The sequence below is a fragment of the Sus scrofa genome, chromosome 3 (genome assembly GCF_054392235.1).
Source record: "Sus scrofa isolate SSC_HxYL_T2T_F1_AM1 chromosome 3, Sscrofa_HxYL_maternal_Yorkshire_Landrace_v2.0, whole genome shotgun sequence".
In the NCBI taxonomy this organism is placed as follows: Eukaryota; Metazoa; Chordata; class Mammalia; order Artiodactyla; family Suidae; genus Sus; species Sus scrofa.
This window is the reverse complement of record NC_139385.1, coordinates 138385555-138401015: the sequence shown is the minus strand read 5'-3', so window position 1 is coordinate 138401015 and position 15461 is coordinate 138385555. Positions and strand designations below refer to the sequence as shown.

At 56.1% G+C, this 15461-nt stretch overlaps 1 protein-coding gene across 2 annotated transcripts in view; it reads left to right on the top strand.

The window, feature by feature from the left end:
* Window positions 1–15461, top strand: part of HPCAL1 (hippocalcin like 1) — a 113207-nt gene that overhangs the window by 52855 nt on the left and 44891 nt on the right. The window lies entirely within an intron of this gene.

The window sequence follows — 15461 nt, the reverse complement described above, 5'->3', positions numbered from 1 at the left end:
CCCTGGGGTGTATGGGCATCAGGGCATGGTCACAGGTGGTGCAAGAGCTCCGTCCCCTGCTGGACAGGGCTTGGGTGGGTGGGTCCGAGAGAGACCAAGATGGTTTCACTTTCTGTCCCGCATCTAGCCAGGGAAGTGTGCAAGCTAACTCTCATTTTGCTCTGACTCTGAAATGGACTGTTCTCCTTGCCCTCCCAGTGTTGGAAGGAGAACTCCCAGCCAAGGATCTTGGCCAACCCCCTGTGCTGGGGTCTTCCCTCCCTCTCCTCAACGGTTTGTGACTCTTTGGACACTTGAGACGGTTAATTCCTCAATGGCTCGGTAGCTGATTTCCTAAGATCTGAACAGAATGCTTCACGTTATGCTTACAGCCCCTCTTACAGTGTAAATGCTACTCCATTATCTATAAGCATTTCAGGCTGGGATCTCTTATGGTGACTATTGTCTTTGGCTAATAACGTTAATAACATTTCCATAGCTCTTGAAAGCTTACCAAGTGCTTTCATCTACATCAGCTAATTGGATTCTCGCAGAATCCCTAGGCGCTGGGGCGATCAGCTCTCATCATGAGGAACCGGAGACTCTCAGAGAGGCTGACCGAGGCTCCGATGGTCACGCAGCTAATCCTCGGTGCATCAGGACCTTGGTGCTGGTGCACCCTGACCCCGCGGTCCTTGAATTTGGGTGGCTCAGCCAGCCCGTCTTCATTTGTTTATTTTTTTAATTTTAATCAAGGTGTAGTTGGTAGACAATGTTGTGCCAATTTCTGCTGCTCTAAGTGACATATACATATGTATATATACAGTCTTTTTCTCATATTATCTTCCATCATGTTCTATCCCAAGAGGCTGGATCGAGTTCCCTGTGCTGTACAGCAGGACCTCACTGCTTGTCCCTCCTAAATGCAACAGTTTGCATCTATGAACCCCAGACTCCCCGTCCATCCCACTCCCTCCGCCTCCCCCTTGGCAACCACACATCTGTTCTCTATGTCTGAAAGTCTGCTTCTGTTTGGCAGACAGGTTCATTTGCGCCATATTTTAGGTTCCGGTCAGTGTGTATTGAGCGCTTGCTGTATGCCGCACCGTGGAGGAGGCTGCAGCAGAGGCACTGGTGGTCGGCTTGGGGGGTGGCATTGGGCGAGGGTGGCGGGCACGGACTGGGGAGCCTCGGGCGGGAGGAAGAGCCCAAAGAGCCCACAGCAGGTGTGTGGGTGGCCCCTCTACTGTCAGGTGGGGACAGCACCCGTGGGAGGGCAGTGTAACCACAGGCAGAGCCCTGCTCCCTGAGAGGTCAGACCAAGTTCCCAGGGGGTTCTTTCTGCAGAGAGATATCCAGGGAGTGTGGAGAGAACAGGGGAGTAACATTTCTGCTGGTCCCTTGACTTCCTTATTTAGATGAGCCCCATTCCTTCAGGAAAGAAAGGCGAGGGAGTTCCCGCTGTGGCTCAGGGGGTTAAGAACCTGACGAGTATCCATGAGGATGCAGGTTTGATCCCTGGCCTCGCTCAGTGGGTTAAGGAACCAGCATTGGCGTCAGCTGAGGTGTAGGTTGCAGATGCGCCTCGGGTCCGGCATTGCTGTGGCTGTGGTGCAGACTGGTAGCTGCGGCTCTGATTCAGCCCCTAGCCTGGAAACTTCCATATGCCACTGGTGCGGCCCTAAAAAGACAAAAAAGAAAAAAAAGAAAAAGAAAAAGGAAAGACGGGCCTCGGGGCTGGAAGGAGGCGGAGGCTTTCGCAAGGTGTACTTGTGGGGTTCTGCCAGTGGGCAGCCTGACGGGGGGCGTACAGTCCCCATATGCTTATCTGCAGACACGGGATCCCATTTCTGCTGCTGCAGAGAGAGGGAGGCTGGCCCCGAGACTCTCAAGGTGCACACTTGTTTATGGAGGAGTCCACGTGGCACCTGCCTGTTCTTTCCCCAGCCCCGGTGCTGGAGGGGACGCTGCCTACAGTTGTCCCCTGACAGATCAGACGCGCCCCATCAAAGGACTGCTCTGAAAGTGGATTTACTACAACCCTGTCCTGTATTATAAGGATGAGGTCGGGTGACTCCGGAGCAGAGAGAGATCTTAGAGAACAGTAGGGCTGAGGACTCTCTAGCCCAGAGAGGGAAAGTGGTTTTCCCAGAGGCACACAGTTTTGCGGTACGTTTCTCACTTTAGCCCATGCTGTCTGATTTTATCTTATTTTTGGCTTTTTAGGGCTGCATCTGCAGCATATGGAAGTTAGTGCCCAGGTCAAGGCTCAAATTGGAGCTGCAGCTGCTGGCCTCCGCCGCAGCCACAGCCATGCCAGATCCAAACTTCTTCTGCAACCTACACTGCAGCTTGCAGCAGTGCCAGATCCTTAATCCACTGAGCGAAGCCAGGGATCGAACCCGTGTCCTCATGGATACTAGTGGGATTCTTAACTCGCTGAGCCACAATAGGAACTCCCACACTATCTGACTTTTTTTTTGGAAGTGGGTTTGAGAGAGTTTCATTTTGTTTTTCAAACAAACGCAATAAAGAGCAGAGCAGCAGAGCAGCCATTCTTCTGAGGTCACTGTGACACTGTGGCAAGCGGGGAGGGTGTTTCTGAGAGCTCGGCATTGTGCAGAAAGCTGCACGCCTTAGCTGCTAACAGGTGCCAGGCCTGCAGCTCATGGCCCGCCTTGTACAGGCCCCCTGCTCAGCTGAGTGATGGGCTTGTCAACACTGAGGCTCTGAGCAGATGGAACGTGACGGCCACACAGCCTTTGGGCTGGACCAGGCCTGGGTCTTCTGCTTTCTGAGGTCTGCTCCTCTCCCCGTCTTTCTGAGGGGGTGCCTTGCCTGCCAGGTGTGAATCCCCACCACCCGTGTCCCTGGGCCCTTCCAGAGCCCCAGCCGGACTGGCGTGTGGACCATGTCAGGATGCTGTGTGCCAGGGGCCCTCCCCGCTGGGTTCCTATAAATAGCAAAATCTCAAAGGCACTTAAAGGTCAGGTTTTCCCAGAGCACATCTGTCTGGTGCCAGGGGAACCACCCATCCCTAGCACGCAGTGCCTGGCCCATCCTGACCCGGTGCCTCCCACCTCTCCAGCCATCTATAGCCCCAGCCTCCCATGTCTCGGCTCAAGCATTACCTCTGGAAGCTTCTGATGCCCGCCCTGCCCAGCCCTGGGCTCCCGCCACAGCCCAAGACTCCACCGCTCCGTGTGCTACCCTGGGTCCCTGGTGTGGACACTCTGCTTCTTGCATCTCTGAGCCTCCAGCAGTGGACACAGGGAGCTCCCGATACTCAGTGAAAGCACCATTGGCTTGGCTGTTAGATCAAGGCTACTAGAGCAGCAGGGACCCCAGTTTATCTCACGCAGCCCCCTCATTGCAGGGCCTGGAGCTAGCCCAGGACTTCCCCAGGGGCGGCGGGGGGTGGGGAGCATTTGTCTGGGCGAGGGGTGACTCTGGCCCCGCCTCTGCAGAGCTTGGACACAGCCCCTGAGTCTCAGTGGGGGTCGAAGGAGATACTTCTGTCTCGAGGTTTCCAGTTGTTTCTCCATTTTACTGTCAGCTGCCTGGTCCTTGAGAACCTTGTCCCTTTGTAAGTGCTGGCACTTACATGAGATATTTAATCCTTCAAGGTGGGCAGATAGCGATGGTGTATCAGAGGACCCTTTGTGGGCATATTTTATTTTATTTTAGCAGCGCCCCTGACAAGTGGAAGTTCCCAGGCCATGGATCGAACCTGCCCCACGGCAGCAACCTGAGCCACTGCAACAGCAATGCCAGATCCTGGGAGTTCCCGTCGTGGCGCAGTGGTTAACGAATCCAACTAGGAACCATGAGATTGCAGGTTCAATCCCTGGCCTTGCTCAGTGGGTTGACTATCCGGCATTGCCGTGAGCTGTGGTGTAGGTCGCAGACGCAGCTCGGATCCTGCGTTGCTGTGGCTCTGGTGTGGGCTGGCGGCTGCAGCTTCGATTAGACACCAAGCCTGGGAACCTCCATATGCCACGGGAGTGGTCCTAGAAAAAAAGGCAAAAAGATGAAAACCAAAAAACCAAAAAAAAAACAAAAAACCCAACAACAATGCCAGATCCTGAACCCACTGCCCCACAAGAGAACTCATGTTTTTAAACTACAATTTTAATACCCCTGTTGGGAGAATTCATAAACTTTAGAAGGAACCCGCTAAATATGTGAAATAATAACCCCGCTCACCTTCATCGCACCTGTTGGTTTAGCCATAAATTTTCGGCTTCTCAGCACTAATTTGTCAAAGTGCCAGAAAAGCCCTTGTCCCTCCACAGGCCCCTGACCACAGCTCCCACAGGGTGGGGGTGGGAGGGGACGGGGGTGGGGGCGGGGGGGAGGACATTGATGACGCTTCACTAGAGCCTGAGCAGCCCTCTGCCCCGGCGCCCTGTGCGGCTTGGGGTCCTTGTTGTCACGGTCCTTACCTCCTGCCCTGGGACTTTGCAGGTGCATGTGTGTCCATGTGAGTGTGCCCAGTCAGTGGACTGAAGGCCCTTGAGGCCAGGGCGGGCCTCCCTGTCTTCAGTGCCATCTTGGCATTTGATCCTGTGGTCAGTGAAACTTTGGTGACGCTGGGGACTTTCTTCGGGAGACCTCTGACCCCCCGACACAGCGGGCGCTCTGTGCTCCAGCTCCGTGGCTGCATCCTGATTTCTCCGCCGCACGCCTCCCACGGCTCATGAGTATTTACTCTTGGTCCTGCCACCTCCCGCCTGGCCCCCATGACCTCCTAGGCTGGCCCCCAGCACAGCGCTGGGCGGGCATTGGGGGCTTTGGGGCAGGGGTGTGTGTTTGGGCGGGAGCGATGTGTTTACCGAGCTTCCCCGCCGCCTGCACCAGCAGCTCCAAACGACATTTCAGGAATTGAATTACAACGTTTCAGTGCTTGCAGAATCCAGGAACAGGTAATCTGATTAGATCTGTTGGAAGTCATTGCCACAACTGGCTTCGCTTTCTCAGCCACCATCTATCCCGCGCCGGGGGTGGGGAGACAGCAGAGAAATGCCAGGACCGCTGGGTTTTCCCCAAAGCGCATCTCCCAAGCTGGTGGCGGCCTGTGGCCTTTGCCCGGCCTCCGGCAGGACCCAGACTCGCACTGCGTGCCGCCCACCTGGCACCTGGGAGCCTGGCCCGCTCCACATGGCCGAACCTGCCCAGCACCCTGACCAGCTGAAGATGCCACTTTGCGAGGGGCGGCTGCAGCCAAGGGATATTCCTCCAGCTCCGAGGGGCCAGGGAGAGGCAGCCCTCCGGCTGTGCTCCGGAGTGTCACGTAAAGCCAGTGGCCTGATTTCTGGGCCCCATCCTGCCTCTGAGAGGTTGTTTCCTTGGGGCTCAGGTCCCACAGGCCCACTGCTGTCGTGCCAGCTGCCCCTGCCTCCACCCCTTGGGAAAGTCTCTTGGCCTGGCGGGAGCATCTGCCTTCCTGCCTTCTGGCCGGGGGTCTGGGCGCCGGGCGAGTGTGCACCTGTCTGGGTTCTGCATGGAGCTGAGCTGGGCCCTGCCCTGCCCCGTCGGGAGTGTGAATAATCCAGCGGTGTCTGCTGTTGCAGGCTGGTAGAGCGTGGGCCTCTCCCCCGTAATGAGACAGGAAGCAGATTTAAGCCCTGGTACGCCTCCTACCCACACTGTGTCCCAAAAGTGTGTTTTCCTGGACCCTCAGCTCTGATGTGGCCCTTCCCGCTGTGCCCTTGGCGTGAGGAGGGCCAGGGGACCCCCTGCTGGGGTGATCTCAGGCGTGGGGTCTGGCCGCTCGGGACACAGGACCACAGGTTGAGGACAGCCATGCTCTGGCTAAGAAATGAGGCTGAGGCCAACGTGAGGCAGGTGGCTTGCTGATGGAACATGTTTTATTTGTGGCTGTTTGAATAAGTAGGTATAGGTTCGTGTCCGTGGGCTGAGCATGTCTGCCACCTATACCACAGCTCTCGGCAACACCAGATCCCCAACCCACTGAGCGAGGCCAGGGATCGAACCCTCATCCTCATGGATACTCGTCAGATTTGTTTCCACTGCACCACAATGGGAACTCTCTGGTTGCTTTCTATTTAAATTTCTTTCCTTTTTTTTTTTTTTTTTTTACTTTTTTCTTTTCACAACCACACCGGCAGCATATGGAAGTTCCCAGGCTAGGGGTCGAAGCTGAGCTGCAGCTGCCTCCGCGCCACAGCCACAGCCACAGCAGCTTACCTGATTCAAAGGCTGGCATTTTCAAATCACCTTGGTTCAGCAGCATGCACAGCAGCATGGGCTCCAAGCCGCGTTTGCAACCTATGCCACATCTTATGGCAGTGCCAGATCCTTAACCCACTGATTGAGGCCAGGGATCGAACCCACATCCTCGTGCACACTATGTTGGGTCCTTAACCCACTGAGTCACAGTGAGAACTCTTCCTGGTTGCTTCCTAGTTCAGTTCCTTTTGATGAGGAGCTGGTTCAATCCCTGCAGGACCGTCTCCTGCCCCAGGAGCTCACAGGACTGAGGGAGCTGTTCTCACAGTGGCTTCGATCAGGCTCCTGTGACAGTGGTGCTGTGGGAGTGCTGGGAGGGCTCCCTGGAGGAGGCGGCAGGTAAGCCAGCCAGCTTGGTTGGAAACCGTCACCTATTTGATTCCATCTTAATCAAATAACATCTGTTGTGTTCGGATCTGCCTGGGGAAGCTGCAAGTGAACTAAAAGGAAGCCTGACTTCCACCAGGCCAGAATCAGTTCTGCTTTAAGAAGTCCTGCTCAGGATTTTGAAAAAGAGAAAGACTCTGGCCTCATTGGGCCACTTCCAGTGTGTCCTTGAAACCTTTCTACCCCTTGAAATGTGCTTTGCAGCATTCTGGAAAGATCGACTTTCTCCTTCTCTCTGCAGCCCTTATCTGGACGTTCAGGCGCGTACCTGGTCCGCTTATCTTCAAGGGACTACTTACTGGGTTAGGCCCCAGGGGAGGGGGGAACTCAGGTCTTGTGCTTGGCATCCTGCCCAGTGCGGCCCAGGCTCCCCTTGGAGGGGCCCCCGCGGCCATGAATCCAACAGCCGTCTTGTCCTTTCCCTCCCGCCTCTCCCCTTCGCCACCCCAGCGCTTCCAGTTTTATTTTCTCAGTTCCCAGCAGTCCTGCGGGGGGTGGGGGGAGGATGGAGAAGCAGCAGGTGTGTGGGCACCAGCTGTGCCCACAGCCGCCTGCACAGAGCCTGGTGTGTATGGCGGGGGCAGCTTTGGGGTTAGAATTCCAGCCTGGCTTGGCCTGTTTTGTGACTTTGTCCCCGGCTGTGGCGTCTTGAGGTGCTCGTGTGCAGAGCCAGACCCTCGCTGGGGAATAATGAGCTGGACGCTGGCACAAAGAGGCTCCATGGAGCAGAAGTGCTGGCCTGGGGGCCAGTTGGATGGTGTCGGACCCAGGGTCCCGCGCACTGGCTGCCCCGTGGTGCTGGCCTGGTTGGGCCCGGTCCTGGGCAGGAAGCCGCCGTGGACGGCAGGGAGGCAAAGGGTCCCCAGGCCCGGCTGTGACTGGGTCTGTCGCACTTTGGAGGGCTTCTCTCTTCCTTAAAAGGCTGCTTCGTTGACTTCGTACCCTCTGTCTGGTGTTGGGAGTCGAAGGAGGACCCTTGGAGGCCGTCTTCCTCTTCCATGAAGGTGCGAGAACCGCGACACTTAGGTGCCGGGGGTCCCGGGAATGGACGTCGGTCTGGTTTCAGCAGCTGCTTCTCGCTACCTCCCCGGCAGCCTTGGGAAGCAGACTGCCCTCCCACCTGGCCTCCGCTTCTGGAACCAGGAAGGCCTCCCAGGCCAGGAACAGTCAGGCCCTTGGGAAGCTGGCAGCCCCGGCCTGGCCCATCAGGGCACCCCCCCCCCCCACAGAGTTGGCATGTTCCCCACCAGAGGGCCCTTCGGGACTCCGAGTCCAGACCCCACCGCCTCACGTGGGCTCCTGCAGCCTGAACATCGAATGCACTTTGGTCTGGAGCTCTGTCTTTTCCCCGTGGGCCTCTAGGAAAATCTAGCTGGATGAGAAGGCGAGTCCCTGCTTCCCGGCCTGGCTGTCCCAGAGCTCAGGTGACCTGTCCCCACACTCCCGCGCCCTCCTTCCTTCCTTCCGGGTGTCCTAGATCTTCCCTGCACCACTGGCACGTCCTCCAGGTCAGTAGGGCAGAACGCCCGAGCCCAGGGGACAGCGGACTGCCTAAAACACTTATTTTAATTAGAAGAGTTATGTAACAATATTAGAAAGGTGGAAGAATACAGGGCAAAAAAAAAAAAAAAAAAAAATTCACCAGTGGTGGCCTCCCCCACTCAGGCACACTCACCTCTGTGTGTTCCCTTCTGGTCTTTGTGGGGTGTTTTGGCTGCCAGGGATCCCAGGCCAAGGATGGAACCCGCGCTGCCGTTGTGCCACAGCTGCAACAACACGGGGTCCTTAACCGGCTGTGCCACAGGGAAGTTCCTCTGGTCTTTGTTCCCATTGCAGTATTGTCACCTGCGTTCCAGGGTTGCCTGAGTCCTCAGCTGACAGTTCTTGCGGTCTTTATGGACTGCCCTGGGGGACTTTTTCTCTTTGTTTTTATATGGCGCACAGGATGCAGAGAGGGGGCCGTGTCCTGCCCTTAGGGGGCTGACCATCCAGACGGAGGCACACTTTGAACTGAGCCAGGCTTCACAGTGCCCCGTGCCCACCAGGCCCTTGCTGGATGCAGGTGAGGTGTGGCTCCTAGGGGTGTGCCGTGAGACAGGCACAGGTGTGTCTAGTTCAAAGACGAAACCTGCGTCAAGGAGTTCCCGTGTGGCTTAGCAGGTTGCGAACCCGACTAGTATCCACGAGGATGCGGGTTTGACCCCTGGCCTCGCCCTGTGGGTTAAGGATCCAGTGTTACTGCAAGCTCCAGTGCAGGTCGCAGATGCAGCTCAGATCCGGCGTTGCTGCGGCTGTGGTGTAGACCGGCAGCTGTAGCTCTGATTCGACCCCTAGCCTGGGAACTTCCATATGCCGTGGATGTGGCCCTAAAAGACAAAAAAAAAGAAAGAAAGAAAGAAAGAGAAAAGTAACCTGTGACAGGGATCCACGTGAGGCAGGAATGGGGTCCCGGTGTTGGACGGAAAGGGAGAGGGCGCTTTTGACTGAAGACTCGGTGCTGGCCGGGGAGCCAAGTTGGGACAGAGAGGAGGCGGGCAGACCCCGCCGGTGGCCTAGAGATGGTGTTCTAACCCCGTCGTGGTGTGGACCAGTCTGCGACTCCCATGTCTATTCGTGTGCGATGTTTCTGTCCCTTCTGCTCTGGGGGAGGATGCTCGGGGGAGGATGCTCGAGGGAGGGGACTTCGTTGGCCTTCTCAGCGCACAGAATAGATGCTTCAACGTGCTGACGTCAGTGCAGCGGAGGGATCCCGGGGCTGTCTGCACAAGGGCGGTCTTTTCTAGGGGACCTGAGCCCAGGGGGAGTGCTGGGGTCTCTCCCCTCGTTGACGTCTGAGGAGTGAAATCAGAAAAGCCCCCAAGAAAATGCAGTGGGGGAGGGGAGGGGAGCACTGCTCCCTGTGGTCCCAGCACAGGAGGGGACACCTCCGTGGGTGTCCCTCCGTGGAGGTCCCTCCCGGGGCCCCCGCAGGATCCGTGTTCCTGGAGCTGTCATTGCGTGGGCGGGGTTGTTCCTCTTCTCCGGTTTGAACACCCAGACGACACGTCGTGACACGTCATTGTGGGATTCACCAGGCAGCCCCGTCGAGATGAGGAACCCCTCCTTCCTGGACACGCGACTCGGGGTGAAGCAGAGGGGCAGCGGGGGTGGCAGCGACCCCCACTTCTATTGCATATCCTTTAGGAAGCTCACGGCCAAGCTGCCCAACAAGACGTGGAAGTGAGAACCAGACGCGACTCATCATTGCTTATGGTTCTTACACTAACCGTGTCCTTTCTTGTGAGGGCGAGTGTGGGTTCTGAAATGAGAATTGACCTGGATTTAAGCCCTGGCTCGTCCTCTGAGCAGTGACCTCGGACGCCTTAGCTGCCGGTGTTGGGCAGGGGCAGCACCGCCCTCGGAGGGTGGCAGGAGAGAGGAGATGCCCAAGAGACCTCTGGACTCTTCCACCGTCCCCTGTGCCTGCGGGGCCCTCGGCGGACGCGGGCTCCCTTTCTGCCCCGCCTTTGTATCTGGTGACACACAAAGGAGTCAGCCAAACACTCAATACAACCATAGGGGGAGGGGAGAGCTGATAAATATTCATATTAGCCATGACCACCTATTAACATATAATTTTCCAAGATCTCATTCTTGTGCTAAAAGTGCTATGTCGGTGGTTACACAACCATACGCATTTGTCAAAACCCACTGAACTGGTTACCTAAAACGAGGGAATTTTATAGTATGTGGATTTTACTCTAGGAGCTTGACATTATAGCTTTCTATATATATAAAGACCTTATTTTTAATACCGACGAAACCTATGAAAATACCCAGGTCTAGCATTAAGGAGAAATATGCCCAATCTAGAGGAAGAAAAAAAAGACGACGTTTACATATTCTGGGTTTTTTCCTCTTGTTCCAAAAGTTATACACCAGTCACAGGTGTTTATTGCGTACCTGCTCTGTGCCAGACATTGTGTTAGGCTCCGAGGATCCACCTGAAAAGTAAAATGATAACCCTCTCACCTCAGGGGCTGCACATTTCCTGGGGCACCAGTAATACAGGTGGGAATGGTATCACGCGTCAGGTGCTACAGGAGGGTGTTGGGCGGGCTGACGGGAATACAAGCGTGTATTGGGGGCAGTCTTGCAATTTTAGGCAAGTTGGCCATGGCAGACCTCCTTAAGACGTGATGTGTAGGAGTTCCCTGGTGGTTTAGTGGATAGGATTCCATGCTCTCACCACTGTGGCCCAAGTTCCATCCCTGCTCTGGGAACTGAGATCCTATCTCAAGCCACTGCACGCCATGGCCATTTAAAAAAAAAAAAAAATGTGATATGGGAGTTCCTGCTGTGGTCCAGCAGGGTTGGCGGCATCTCTGCAGCACCCGAATGCAGGTTCCATCCCTGGCCCAGCCCCACGGGTTAAGGATCCACAGCTGTGGTGTAGGTTGCGATTGCGGCTCAGAAACTTCATATGCTTTGGGGTGTCCACAAAAGCAGGGGTGAAAGGTGATATGTGAGCAGAGTGTGGGGTCACTGCTGAGAAGGGTGGTCCAGGCACAGCCAGGGCAAGACTCACGGAGGGAGGGGTAGGCAGAGGAGTCTGGGGCTACATCAGAAATCTGAGCCAGGGGAGTTCCCTGGCGGCCTAGTGGATTAAGGACCTGGCATTGTCTCAGCTTTGGCACAGGTTCAACCTCTGGCCTGGGAATGTCTGTATGCCACAGGCGCAGCCAAAACAAACTGAGTTGGGGAATAACCCTCCAGGCTGGCAGGGCAGCCCCAAATCACACTATCTTAGCGTCCCTAGGCTTGTGAACGTCCCACGTTCATTATCATGAGACCGTATTTCTCACATACTGTGTTGTGACCTAACATGATCACTTACTGAAAACGTTGCTCTAGTTTATCCAAAGTCATCCTACGTGGCCCGACTTTGCAGGCTTTGTATTTCATTCCTCGACCTGCTCTACAGTTAGTAAACTAGTGCCCTGCTGTTCGGCGATCGGCCCTTCTAGAAAGCGCCCTCGGGAGGTGTGGGGGAGGCCGGGCAGCGGGCTCTGCGTCCGGGCTGAATGGCCGAATGGGAGGTGGCTGAGCTGACCAGCACACCTGGTGTGTCCACACTCGCCGGACACTCTGGATTTATGGCTTTGCCGTTGCTTTGAGGTGAGCAGTGTCACCTGGACAGAGGTGTGGGTGGTCCCTGCCGTCTGTGTGCAGATGAGGGTCTTTCCCAGCCTGTGGGCTCCGGAATAGGTAAGTGGCCTCATCCTTAGGTGCTACCTGGCTGGTGCCTGAGTGCCCGGCCACGCAGGACCCCCTCCCATCTGGGTGCGCCTCCCTCCGGGGGGCTCGGGCCCCCTGGTCTGCCTCCAAGCCCACCCGCCGGTCTCTCTTCGGGAAGCTCCCCTCCCTCCCGCACCCTGAGTGTCCCCCGCTGCTGAGTGACTGCAAGGGCAGCGCACAGGGCCAAGGCTGGTCACCGGAAGCCCTGAGCCAGGCCTGCCTGCCGTCTGCCTGTCTCCCCTCTTCCATTCCACCCAAGCGCTGGGGTTTGGCCCTGAGAGACGAGAGTGGGTATTAGGGAGCTCTGCTCTGAAGAACTGGAAAGGAAACCCGTAAACACACATGAACGGTCACTGTCACCCCAGGAGCACGAGCTCCGGGGGCAGGGCAGGCCACCTGCCTTGGAGCAGGTGCAGGGGGGGAGCACTGCCAGAGGCGGAAGACCAGGGGCCTGGAGGCCTCTCCCCTTTGGACCGAAGGCCTTAGCTGAGCACAGCTGTTCTTTCCAGGCCTCTCCTGTCAGCCCGGTGATGGAGGACAGGCTGACGCTGGCCCTTTGGGGGAACGTGTTTGTTTCCGGGCTCCCGAGGGGACTTGTGACAGGGCAGGATGCTGAGCGTGTTCAGCTCTCCGAACTCTCTGGATTTTCTCATGTCAAGACTCTGGAGCTGCCTTGCCCGAGGCCAAGTGGAGGAGGGCGTCGTCTCATGTTTGTTTGTTGGATTTTTGTCCTTTATCCTTTTTATTCTTTTTTAAATTTTTTTTATTTTTTTATTTATTTATTTATTTTTTTTTGGTCTTTTTGCCATTTTCTTGGGCCGCTCCCACGGCATATGGAGGTTCCCAGGCTAGGAGTTGAATCGGAGCCGTAGCCGCCTGCCTACACCACAGCCACAGCACGCAGGATCTGAGCCGCGTCTGCAACCAACACCCCAGCTCACGGCAACACCAGATCCCTAACCCACTGAGCAAGGGCAGGGATCGAACCCGCAACCTCATGGTTCCTAGTCGGATTCGTTAACCACTGCGCCACGACGGGAACTCCTATCTTTTTTTTTAATTAGAGTCCAGTTGATTGACAGCGTTGTGTCAGTTTCTGCAGCGCAGCAGCGTGACCCAGTCATACATCTCTCTACACTCTTTTTCTCGTATCATCTTCCATCATGTTCTGCCCCAAGAGATTGGCTCTGGTTCCCTGTGCTGTACAGCAGGACCTCACTGCTTAGCCATCCAAAGTGGAATAGTTTGCATCTCTAACCCCAGCTCCCCACCCACTTCCTCCCCCCTCCCCCGGGCAACCACACATCTGTTGTGTTTTTTTAAAGTCTCCTTGAAGGGAGGGAGGGACCCATTTGGGTGACGGGTTAACATTTCTGAGGCCTACGTGGGCAGAGCTTTGGCCACAGCTGTCAGTTTTACCTCCTGTCCCCGAAGGAGGGCACTGCGGGGTCCAGGGCCTGGGGGAGGTTGCTGTCCATTGGGCACCTGTGGAGAAGCGTGTCCTTCAGAATATTTCCGCTCTGGTTATTATCAATGCTTATTGTAAAAAAGGTGAAAAATGCCCAAAGCAGAAAGCAAATAGAATCCACAGGCCTGCAGGTCCGAGACGATCGCAGCTAATATTGGGCGCTGTTTTTTCTGGTCACTGCTTATTTACAGAGAGCGGAAGAGACCGAGCGGAACGTTGTCATTGACATCAGGTGACATTCGTGTCACCTCCCATCTTTTCCATTTAGTGTCCTAATCAGCCCATTTTCTTTCTTTTTCTTTTGTTTTCATGGCTACACCCGAAGTTCCTGGGCCAGGGATCGAACCTGACGCAGCTGCAACCTGCACTGCAGCTGTGCCACTGTGCCAGGCTGGGGATTGAACCCGAGGCTCCCTCACCACCCAGGCCGCTGCAGTTGGGGTCTTAACCCATCACCCCACAGCGGGAACTCCTATATGAGCCCATTTCCTTGAGTCTTTGAAAAGTTTTTGTAAATCGAACCGTTAATGGCAAGTCACAAAGGTTTGGCCCTGAACGTGATTCAGCCCGGCCTTCTCATTCCACGGGAAGCCGTCCTGTGTCCCTGGCACCCTCCCAGGAACATCAGGGCAGAGGGGGCAATTGGGTTGGGAGCTGACCCTTGACCTGCCCCGCTCCCACCCCGGCCTCCTCCACCCCCCTCCATCTGCTGGAAACATCTTAGAGTCTCCAGCCCACAGACCCGAGGTTGCTCATGTGAGCTGAGTGACTGCAGAGATGGGACTTGACGTGTCTCACGGCCGCCTCCCCCAAACCCTGTCCCCCTCTTTCTGTTTGTAAAACGTTCTTCACTGTGTGCTTCTCAGCTGATTGAGGTCTTACCTGTTGGGGGGTAATTCGAAGGGGAGGGTGCCGGTGCTGGGAGGGGGTCTGAGGGGGGCCCTAGGGAGGGCACCAACCTGGCCTCCTTAGTGGCGGCTGAGCCATCGGGGGACAGCTGGGGGCCCAGCCCTCCAAGCGGGGGGCAGCTGGGCCTCTGGGGCCGGGAGATGAACGCGGGTGCTTAGATGGCCTCACAGACAGTCGAATGAGCCCATCAGAGGCCTCCAGTGATGAGCGGACCGTCGCCAGGGCCTTGGCTCTGACCACCTCTGCTTTTTCAGCCACCGCTTTATGAGACATGGCATGCATATCAGATTAGCTGAGGGTACAAAGCTGGAGAGTTATTCCATTCCAGGGGCTCTGGTGGGTTGAAAGGATGCGTGGAGCATAAGATGAAATGTAACAGGTCACGGGCCAGCTTTGCCCTTTGGTTACGTACGGATTCCTTCATTTGTGAGTGTGCAAGTTTGAGGAAAAAATGGGCAGATGGGGGAGGCTTGTGCGCACACTCGGGTCCTGACTCCTCCCGGTGGGTCCACGCAGGCTGCACTGCAGCCCCTGAGCTGGAATCCGGAGTGGGCCCCGCTGCGCGTCCGCTTCTGGGAGCCAGGGGCCCTCTTGTAAGGGCCCTGAGTCCCCAGGAATTGTTATTATTGCAGAAAAGCTTGGCACAATTTTAATTGCACAAATGCCTACAGCCCTGAAGAGGTGTGGGATGAGCTGATGGAGCGACCGTGGGCTGCGTTTCTCTTTGCCTCAGTAAATTTATAATTAAAAAGAAATCCAGCCCTCAGTCAGAAAGTGCAAGAGGCTGGCTGGGTCTGAGGGCCTCAGACTGACAGGCCCTGGGGGTGGCCAGAAGGTGGTGGGTGGGTGGGTGGCGGTTGGAGGGGGCAGGGTGGGGGCTGAGAGTATTTAATTCTGGGGGCATTACCTTGGGCCCAGCAGGGGTGGGTGTGTATTTGCTGTTTGTGTCTTTAAAATGACTGGCCCCTGGCGTTCCTGTTGTGGCTCAGCGGGTCGAGAACCCGACTAGCATCCTTGAGGATGCAGGCCTTGCTCAGTGGGTTAAGATTCCGGCGTTGCCACAGGCTGCAGCTCTGATCCCGCGTTGCTGCGGCTGTGGCATAAGCCAGCAGTTACAGCTCCAATTCGACCCCTAGCCTGGGAACTTCCATATGTTGCAGATGCAGCCCTAAAATGCAAAAGCAAAAAA